Here is an 11,277-nt window from a genome sequence, read left to right on the forward strand (position 1 = left end):
TACAAATCCCCAATCTGCTTTACTTGTGGCCGATATGGGCATGCGAAGGATATGTGTCCTTTAAAGAGTAAAAGTCGAACTCAAGGGAATGAGAAGGAGCCGACGGCGGACTCCTCGGATCCAAATGCCGGCAAGTCGAACAAACCAGAGCCTTTCGGCCCATGGATGCAAGTTCAAAGGAAATCAAGGCGTAATCTAAGGAATACCCATTTTCAGAAAATGAAGAATTAAGTGGAAGGGGCACCGGGGTCGAGATTCTGGGCGCTGATCCAGCTAAATGAGAAAGAAGGGGAAAGGATTGAGAATGCAGCGACTGGCACGATAGGCAATAATGGGGGATCAGGGTTTTCTATGGGCGAAAATCAAGGAATTAAAATTGGAAGTAAAGGTGAGGGTTTTGGTCCAATAGAAAAAACATCTAACAAGGCGGTGGAAAGTGGGCCGGGAGTTAATGGCCTGGTTGTGGTTCTGTCTACTATTGGGAATGGGCTAAAACAATTAGGCACGGACAAAGCCTTGGGCAAAAGACCTATTCAGTCTTATGGATAAATTGTTAGGCCGCCTGGCTCTAGGCCATTTACTATTGTCGAAACTGCAGGGAAAATATGCATGTCTAATACGAGTGATGTTTCTCCTTTTCCCCAAAAGGGCAACGAGAGTGTGGTTAATTTTTTACATTGAGAAATTAATTTGAACTTTGCTTTTAATTTTAGTAGTAATAATTTTAATTCTCGCATTGATAAGTTTCCTCCAGGTTCGGTCTCATGTTTTAATCCAATTTTTGAGGGTCCATCTAAAAAAAGAAGAAGCAATAACTCTATGTCCAGGTATCTTGGACTCGAGAAAACACTCTGTTGTTACGTTCAGGGAAAAAAGGTGACCATAACATTAACATGAATTCAATAAATGCTGTTATTGCAGGAGGTATTCAGCTTAAACAGGGGAACAAAAGACGTGGCTTCGACGAAAAAAATGAAAATATCCGGAACGAAAGAAAGCTTAATAAAGTTATTAGAGAATGAGAAGATCGATTTAAGGTTTCGGGTGTCTCAAGAGTTCTGCTGGAGGATACAATGAATTCCATGGTGGATTTAATTAACTCTCAGCTTGGAAAAGACTCGTGCAAGGATTCTTTGGATTTAGAGGAACCACAGTTAAAGGATTTGGGTTTGCCCGGAATGTGAAAGGTTAGTCTTATATTATTTTCTTTATTTATCTATGAATTTGTCAGTTTTCATTTAGAACTGTCAAGGTTGTGCTAGTGTCACGGGTCAGAGTTTAAAGCCAACCAAATGCATTCGATGGAGATTTATTGCTTAGATGGGGATCATTTAGCCCACGAGAATTGGCCCGATCCAAGGAACTGTTAGAGAAGCCTGTCAGATTGAAGCCTGGTTGGCTCGATAGCGAAGATATGACAACTTAGACTGATTTGGTAACTAATCTTAGAAGATAGAGGGAATCATATCTTGTAAAGATTAAATAGAATTTGGTATGGTATATCTTGTAAATCCCTTAAATCATAGGATATGGTTAATCTCGTCCGTTGATGTAAATGTATCTTGACCGTTGGTTTTAGGGGAGCTCAGTTATAATAGAGAGCCTCCCCCTCATTCATACTCACTCCATTACGTTGTTTCATTATTCTTTGTGAATAAGAGAATAGAGAGCATTTACACAAACACTTTGTGAGCGTTTTTTCTGTTGTTCTTTTGGTTGCTTCTTTTGGCATAAGTTTGCTTCTGCTTTTCAATTTGGTACATTGGAGGAGTTCTTAAGGAATCCTCACTCAAGGAAAGGCTGACTTAGGCAAGTTTGGACGAGTAATCGCCTAAGGCTACACGGATTGCGAGACGAAAGGTCTACCCCAATGACAAGTGGTATCTGAGCCAGGTTCGAAAGCACCGTCGGGATGTCGAGAGAAGAGTTCGAACAAAGGTGAGTGAAGAAAGTCTTTTAGGGAGATGCTGTTGGCAGTAGAGGTACGCGTGGGTAAACTTGAGGAGTCCATGGAGGACGCAAGAGAGTTAAACAATGCGCTTGGGGAAAGCATTGAAGACTTGAGGGAGTAGTCTAGGGACTTTGTGACCATGTGTCTCACTTCCCAAAGGGATAGCGTGCAAGAGCTACTAGATTCCCAAAAGAAGAAGCTGACAGAGAGGAACGATGCTCTTAAAGCCATGATGAAGGCTTTGAAGGAGGAAATAATGGCTACGATGCTGGCTTTGAGCACAAGAATAGAGGAGCTCGAGGGAGAGCTGGCCTTGTGTCCAGCAGCGGTAGGGAAGGAATGTCAACTGCAGCACTCAGTAACGAGTATGTCTAGAAGCTGAAAGAGTTTGTAGGGACAAGGTCTGCATGTTATGTAGACAATTTCTTGTGGAGAATGGAAAACTACTTCCGTGCTAAAGGCATCGTGGATGATGCGGGTAAGGTAAATACTGCTTCATTATTTCTTACTGATATTGCGCTTTTATGGTGGCGAAGTAGGACCACAGATAAAAGGCAAGGTGAGATTGGAACATGGCAAAAGTTCCAATGTGAGTTGAAGGGACAGTTTTGCCCAGAGTTGTCGAGGAAGAAGCTCGGGCAAAGTTGCAAGGGATAACGCAATGAGGCACAGTGGGAGAGTATGTTCAAGAGTTTAAGAAACTCATGCTCCAAGTTTTAGATGTGACTGAGAAAGAAGAGTTGTTTGCCTTTCAAGAGGAATTAAAGCCGTGGGTCAGACAAGAGGTGGAACAAAGAAGTGTCCAAAAGTTATCGGAAGCCATGACGGTAGTGGAATCTGTGGTTAAGCTTGGTCTTGGGAAAGACAATCTTAAGTTTTCCAAGTCCGAGGAAAGAGGCGTATGTGAAGGGAATCACAAGGAAGACAATGATGATGACAATGTCAATTACGACAATGGTGGTAATGGGAAACAACGAGTTGGGAAGAAGAAACCCAAGAGGAAAAGGGAAAAACTGAAATACTTTTTCTACGACGGTCTAAACATATTGAAGAAATATCCGAAGAAATTTGCACTTAAGAAGAAGCCAGTAGATAAGGCCTTGGGACTTGGTTCGAGCGCAAGGGGTGTCGAAGCCAAGGAGGCCAAAAGCGAGAAGAAGCCAGTTGAGTGCTTCTTGTATTATGGTCTATATAGGTTACAGAAGTGTCCGAGAAATTCTGTCACCAAAGGAAATGATGGAGTAGACAAGAAGCCCAAGAAGCTTGGTTCGAGCAAGGGAAAAGCCAAAGCCAAGAGGGCAAAGAGGAACAAGTCTGTCATTGAAAGGAACGATGGAGCAGACAAGGATCCCAATAAGCTTAGTTCGAGTAAGGTAAAAGCTGAAGCCAAGAGGGCGAAGAGGAGAAAAAAGAAGTGTGTAAAGTACTTCTTGTGCCGTGGTTCGCATGAGTTCCAGAACTGTCCAAAGCAAGCCGTAGTCAAAGGAAAGGCAACATTCGAGCATGGTGAGTCATTAGAGGAGCTTTTACCCAAAGAAGATATGAGTTTGTCATCGAACTTAGAGGAAGAAGTTGCAAAGAAAATAGTGATGCTGAGACCAATGAGGCTCAAGTCGAGTGAAGTGTCAGAGTTGGCGGAGTCATCGACAAGGCTTCCACCTATGGGAGAAGTGGGTGGTGCATTAGACTTTGAGGAAAAAGAAGTGATGCATGTGGGACATTTGACTCGAGTAACTGTAAAGGTACATCTCGAACACTCTAATAATGTATTGCATTCTAACTTGTTGACTTGGCAAGAACGTAGGGGCCCTTTCAAAGTTCTTGAGCAAAGAGGCCGAGAGACTGTGGGCAAAACAAAGCTAAATGTCATGAATCACGAGGATTCTATTCGAGGGGAGTTAGAATATGGGCAAAGAGAGTGACATAACTCCTTGTCATCGAGATGTACAAATGACTAGGATGGCTTAAGTTAAGAAGCGACAGAAGCAGAGGTAGAAGTCTCAAAGGAAGGGAAAGCTATGACGTCAAGACGAGATTGAGTCGAATCAAGTCAGTGCCATTAAGAAGTCACAACGAGGGCATTGTGAGAATGGGTGGGGGAGAATGTTACGGGTCAGAGTTCAAAGCCCGTGATTATCACACCAAATGCATCCAATGGAGGTCTATTGTTTAGATAAGGATCATTTGGCCCACGAGAACTGGCCCGATTCAAGGAATTACTGGAGAAGCCTGTCAAATTGAAGCCTGGTTGGCCCGATAGTGAATATATGAAAACTTAGGCTAATTTGGTAACTAATATTAGAATATAGAAAGAATCATATCTTGTAAAGATTAGATAGGATTTGATATAGCATATCTTGTAAATCCCTTAAATCACGGGATATGATTAATCTCGTCCGTCAATATAAATGTATCTTGACCGTCAATTTTGGGGGAGTTCAAATATAAATAGAGATCCTCCCCCTCATTTTTACTCACTCCATTACATTGTTTCATTATTCTTTGGGAATAAGAGAATAGAGAGCATTTACTCAAACACTTTGCCAATGTTAATTCTGTTGTTCTTTTGGTTGCTTCTTTTGGCATAAGTTTACTTCCACTTTTCAATTTGGTGCCTTAGAGGAGTTATTAAGGAATCCTCACTCGAGTAAAGGCTGACTTAGGCAAGTTTGGACGAACGAATCACCTAAGGCCGCACGGATTGCGAGACGAAAGGTCTGGCCCTGTGACACTAGTGTCAAGTTCCCTCGTATCTTTCAGGAGTATAACTTGAAGTTTGAGCATAATATTGTTGGGTTTTTCGAAACTCGAGTAAACGCTGACAAAATAGAAAAAATTTATCGCTAATTTGGGGTTTCAGTATTCACATCGAGTGGAGGCTAGTTGTCACATTTAATATTTTTTTAATTATTTCGTCAATTTATGAATAAGCAAGTATGTAGTTAATCCTAGGTTCAATTCCTTTACTTACATTTTTTATAAAATTTTTGGCATTAAAAATGATGGTCAAATCCACCTTAGACGTCCACCTCAATTGCCTATAGAGACATATTTCTTTCCATTTTAACTAGTAACATTTCTTGTATAGCCTCATTTTCACTCTCTTAATCCGCCTTTTGTGCTTTTGTGCCAATTGTTGTCATTTCCAAATCCCTTACCATACCCTTGTCGTCCATGCACCTAGACACTCCTAGGCTCTCATTAGTTTTTCTTTTTTCACTTTCTTTTAACTTTTCTCTTTTCTCCTCCTCATTCAACCACCATTGTTTTTACTTTTTGCCACCATTGCACCACCATTAGCCATATTTCTTCACCAAATCACCACTACGACACCACTAAAGCCTTCACTTTCTTCCACACCTCCTCCTCACTCACCACTGTGCCATCACCGCACTGTCGCCGTGCGCTGCACCACCGCCACTACCACTGTTTTTCCATTTTTCACCATTTCTTTTCCTCTTTTCATCCACTTGTTGGTAATAGAATTTTTATTCATATCAACATCTACAAATTGATTAGAAATGAATTTTTTGAATATCCTTTTTACTAAACCATTCTTTTTAATTGTACTATGTTGTTAGCCATCGTTTTTCCTCCATAAATCGAGCAAATATGGAATCAAAGACTCTTTTAATTCTTGGAACTACTAGTTCTTCTTTGTACCACTTGGATTCGTATTCTCGCTTTAGGAAAAAGTACTTTTCCTTGTAAGATAGATAAGTAAGTCTTATTATTTGACTTTCGTTATGAGACTTTAATGGATTGATTTAGCGTTTTAACATGGTATTGATTTTTTAATAAAAGGATTCAAGACCGGAGTTCTTTCTTTGGAGTTGGAATAGGAATTAGAATCGAGTTATCGAATCTACCAAGCAAGGTGTGGATTTAATTTATCAAAAAAAATTAATTACGAATTTATTGATAAAAATAATAATATTTATTAAGATTGAAACTTTGATTAAGATCTATGTGTTGTGAAATATTTGGGGTACATTGTGATTCCAAAAGCATGCTAAATCCGAAAAAAGAGAAAGCACAAGTATTTCAAACTAACTATTTTAGTGAATGTATGTTATAAATAATGTGATTAAATGATTAATGTAAAATGATATGTATATACCAGTTCTCATGACATGTGATTTTATAGCAAAATTGATTATGCATTATGTATATATTTTAATCATGCCACTGTTTTATTAATTGATATTTGATTTGTATGTTAAGCATGCCGACTATATTAATCTTAGATTTGATTCGCATGTTAAGCATGCCTACTGAAAAAAATTGTTAATATGTCATATCACATGCATGGGGTTGGGATGATTATGAAATGAGGAAGACTTGGCAGTTTTACTACAAAAGTGAGTGGCTTGTCCACAACACTAACAATTGGCTTGACCACAACAATATTGAGTGGCTTGGCCACAATGTAAATGAGTGGTTTGACCGCATCATGCAGCTTGACTGAGATATTGAGTGGCTTGGCCACAACGTTGAGTGTTATAGGATAGACGAGTTCTGGGGAACTCTTTGTTGGTGTATAGCAGAGATGGGCAGGACAATTTTGTTAAACTTACACTGATTTTTGAAAAAGTTGCATTGGTATTTTCATGCACCTTATCATATGTGATTTTTTTTTTAAAGTATACATGTTGCTATAATTATGATATGTATGACTTGATTAATGTTTTTTTTTTTTTTATGTTGAATTCACACTAGGCTTTAAAAGCTCACCCCTTCTATTTCCTGAATTATCAGATAACCCACGATGTTAAGACATGGGTTGGGCTTACGGAGGATTACTTGGATATTTTACGTAAAAACTTTTAAACTTTATTATTAGGTATTTTTGGGGACTATTTAATTATTATTAAATGTGGTATGAACATTGATTTTGGATTTTTGGGACATTTTGCATGATTTGGTACGAATATATTAATTAAAATGGTTTATCAAGTCAGTACAAAAAATCATATTTTTGAACACAATTACAATTTCGACTTAGAAACTTTATTACAAATTTGAGTATATGTTTTTACGAAAATTAAACCTAATTGCTTAAATTTTTAATATTTTATTAAATGAATCAAGTAATGATTTTTAGTCAACAAATAAGACTTTTGTTAAATCTTCCGCTACGACATTTTCAAAGTAAGACATTTACTTTAATTACTCAAACTTGGAATTTTCAAGTTTATTTGATTTCTAAAAATATTTTTACTAGAAATTCAAATAGTTACCTTAGTTTTCTCAAGCAAATTAATACATAGATTTTTAATAAAAAGATAATAATTTTTGAAAAGAAATAGCTAAACGTTTTTCTACGTCATTATTATGGCCAATGTGATCTTCGAGATTTGGCCATAATGTCTAGATCGGGTTTAGGCGATTATATTTAGTGGTATCAGAGTTCGATTTAAAACTCAGATTGTGGTTATTTTTAAAGTTTTCATGCATATCTAATAGAGGGCTATTTTGGGAAAAGTTCATACCACAGCTAAAAACTTATTTTTACAAAAGGTTGTGTTTTCTTTAAAAATCTAAGACTCCAAAGTCGACCCAAGATAAGTACTTGTTACATATTTCAACTATAGACTGTGAAACTACTTATATACTGAAATTATAAATTATGAAACTACATATATACTTAAACTTTAAATTGTGAAACTATAGACTATGAGACTATAGATAGTGAAATTGTAACCAAACTACTAGACTGAAAACATACAATATTAATAACGAAAACTTGTTTCTAAAATTGTCAAATAACTTCATAAAACTTAGATATTCAATAGCAAGATAAATACTCGTGGAGTAAGAACACGAGGTATGAGAGCTCATAGAGAGCAAGGTCAATAGACCCAAGTTGATTCATTTACGTTGCAAGTATGCACTTCCGAGCCAATGGCTGATCATGTTGAACATGCACTTATGGTGGATGATAGCTAGCATGAGTTTGATGATAATGTTGTGTCATAGGCCAGCTTAGGGTGCTACAGCAGGTAGCTAGAGCTAATACTAGAACGAGTAGTCGAAGAACCATACCTGAGAGACTTCATTTTAACGGAGCTGAGTTATTTAGAGACGTTGCTAGGATAACCCCTACTGTACTTGAATATTGGCTGGAGGCTACGGAGAGAATCTTGGATGACTTGAAGTGTACCCCCGAATAAAAATTAAGGGGTACTATATTGCTACTGAGAGATTAGGCTTACCGTCGGTGGCAGGCCGTAATAAGAGGTACTCAGACGAAAAGGCTGACATGGGAATACTTTCAAATACTTTCCAGAACAAGTACATGGGTACCAAATATGTTGAGGCTCAGAGGTTAGAGTTCATTGAGTTCAAGCAATAAGCTCGGTTTGTGGTTGAATATGAGGCCGAATTCTTACGGCTAAGTGCTATGCTCAGGCAATGATTACAACTGAACAAGATAAGTGCATTAGATTCGATAATGGGTTGAGGTATGAACTGATGGTGATGTAGCCCTTTATTAAGTAATGTTTTTTGAAACTTTGGTGGAGAAAACCAAGATAGTTGAGGAGGTTAAGCGTGTAAAACATGAGAGGAAGGATAAACCTAGAGTCCCTGTTAAGAGAGATGCTAAACCTGTTGTTGATGGTGGTAGGACTCCGAACTGTGCTACTGATGGTAAGATGCATTTAGGGGAGTGTTAGAGGAGTTTGGGTTAAGATCAATGATTTTCTACTTCATAGTGAGTAGATGCAAATTGATTTTCTACTTCATAGTGAGTAGATGCAAACCCTAGAATAAAATTGAGCTCAGAACTAAAGAGCTAGGCAACAGCATCAAAAAGGACAAGGACAGAATAGATGTGGTAATGTTGGGCAGAGACAGATAGCATTAGGTCAGGTGCTAAGCGAATTGATGCGAGACAGCTTGCGTTTGTCTATGTAGCTAGACGTAGGGAGGACCATGATACAACTGACATCATGACACGTACTTTTATAATTAATTTTGTTCAGTACTTCACTTTGATTGATATTGGTTCAACCCACTCGTATGTCTCTTGTTTGATGGTTGATAAATTGGGGATTAGGATAAATAAACTGTTAGCGATATAATTGTACTCAGTCCCCTAGGATAATCTGTTTTTGTAAACAAAATTTATAAGAGATGTCTACTAGAAATTCAATGAGAGGTATTTCCAACAGACTTGATGAAATTACCCATTGACTAATTTCATCTTATACTAGGTATGGACTGGTTGGTAGAATATCAAGTCAATTTGGATTGCACTTTGAAGAGGGTTACTATAAAGACTTCTTCTAGAAATGAGATAGTGATGGTTGGGGAGCGTAGAGATTACCTATCTAATATGATCTCTACTCTAATTGCCGAGAAGTTGATACGTAAGGGATGCGAAACCTATTTGGCTTACATTCTTGACAATAATGCTAATGAATCAACTGTGGGGAATATTGATACAGTGAGGGATTTTCTCGATATCTTTTTAGAAGAGTTACATGGATTGTCTCCAGAGCATAAATTTGAATTTGGAATTGATTTATTGCCTGGGGTAGCTCTGGTGTCAATTGCCCTTACCACATGGCACAAAAAAAGCTTAAAGAATTCAAGGTGCAGTGATAGAAACTTCTAGATCGTGGATTCATAAGGCCGAGTGTCTCACATTGGAGAGCTCCAGTCCTATTTGTAAAGAAGAATAATGGATTCATGATACTCTGCATCGATTATCGGTAACTAAATAAGTTGACCGTAAAGAATAAATATCCCTTCCCGATGATAGATGATTTATTCGATCAGTTTAGATGTGCTAATGTGTTCTCTAAAATCATTCTAAGTTTCAAGTACTATCAGTTGAAGTGAAGGGAACAAATGTTCCTAAGACCGTGTTGGAACGCCGGTGCCTCCAAGGCGCAGCGGAAAAATAAAATAATTAAAAACATTCCGGTGATCCAAACCATGGATCCATGTGTAAGAAACGTATCGGGGTGATAAAAGGTTTTGAAATTACCGAAACTTTAATCTGAGTAGACAGTGACGCCTAGGCAACGGGAATCATGAACCACAATCGAACCAAGCCGCAACCTTTCCGATGTTGGCCTCTACGTAGTCCACCCAGTTGACAATGAACGATAGAAAAATCTTAGAAACTATTTCAGTGATTTTTATGCTTGACGGCTGCTAGACCCTTTTGCATAGTTTCGGGCTTATTTATATATTATCTCTTTAGGGTTTTTACCCTTGCCATATATAACACCCTTTTAATTGGTATATCTTTTTAATGAATATTAATTCATTAAAATTAATCTAAACATAATAGTCATCATTAAAATAAATATAATAATGTTTAACCAAAAATTATAATTACATTAATTATAATAAAGATTTCGGTAAACTATATTTATTTAAACTTATATACGAACCAAATTCATATACTAATGAAATTATGTTCTGATTATGTGTACAACATCCTTGTACGTATAGTATGTTCAACAATTTGATTGCCCAATTAAATTAATTCTATAATTAATTTAATTCATCTGACAATCAGAACACAATACCAACTATGTTTTACTCCGTTCATTTCAACCATAGGGTGTGACCCTATAGGTTCTTGTAACGTTAGCAGTAATATTAGAACGATTCTAATGTTACAAACAATGAGTGGCATCTAGCAATGCATCATTGCTACCTAAGTTACGAGAAGTCATGATTCAACATAACCTTTTGTGATTAACCTTTCATGCATTAATCCTTAAGTCCTATATCTTTAGAATGGACACAAGTCATGGAATAGTCACACTTGCATAGTCCATCCCATGTTTCTTGATACCTTAAGTGAACTATGATACACAAATAAGTATGACATCTCATATCAACTTATTTGAGCATGGCCATGCATTTCTAGTCTCACTCAATCAAGTGGCCTAAGATATTACTCCCATTATGTAGAAGAGACTTATCCTATATTGATCAACCATATCCCTCTACATAGATTGTGGTATATCCAACATTAGTCTTTATAGAACAACCAGTTACGATGTTCATTTGACTATATCAAAATATACAACTCACGATGTTGGGATAATGATGATCTCAAGTATGAGGATCATATACATATTAATCACTATGAGTAATGTTGTGACAATTACATAATAATCTAAGAAACATACTCATAGTAGGTCGGTCCAATATGTTGTTCTCTAACACACATATTCATGCATTGATTTTGACACTCCATATCAATAACAACTCTTTATCATCAATCAACTACATGTTAGTCTTAATGCATTATTGTTGTCCTAGCCAACAATAATACTTGACTAAGGATCTTTTAAGAA

Source organism: Gossypium arboreum, chromosome 10, assembly GCF_025698485.1.
Source record: "Gossypium arboreum isolate Shixiya-1 chromosome 10, ASM2569848v2, whole genome shotgun sequence".
NCBI lineage: Eukaryota > Viridiplantae > Streptophyta > Magnoliopsida > Malvales > Malvaceae > Gossypium > Gossypium arboreum.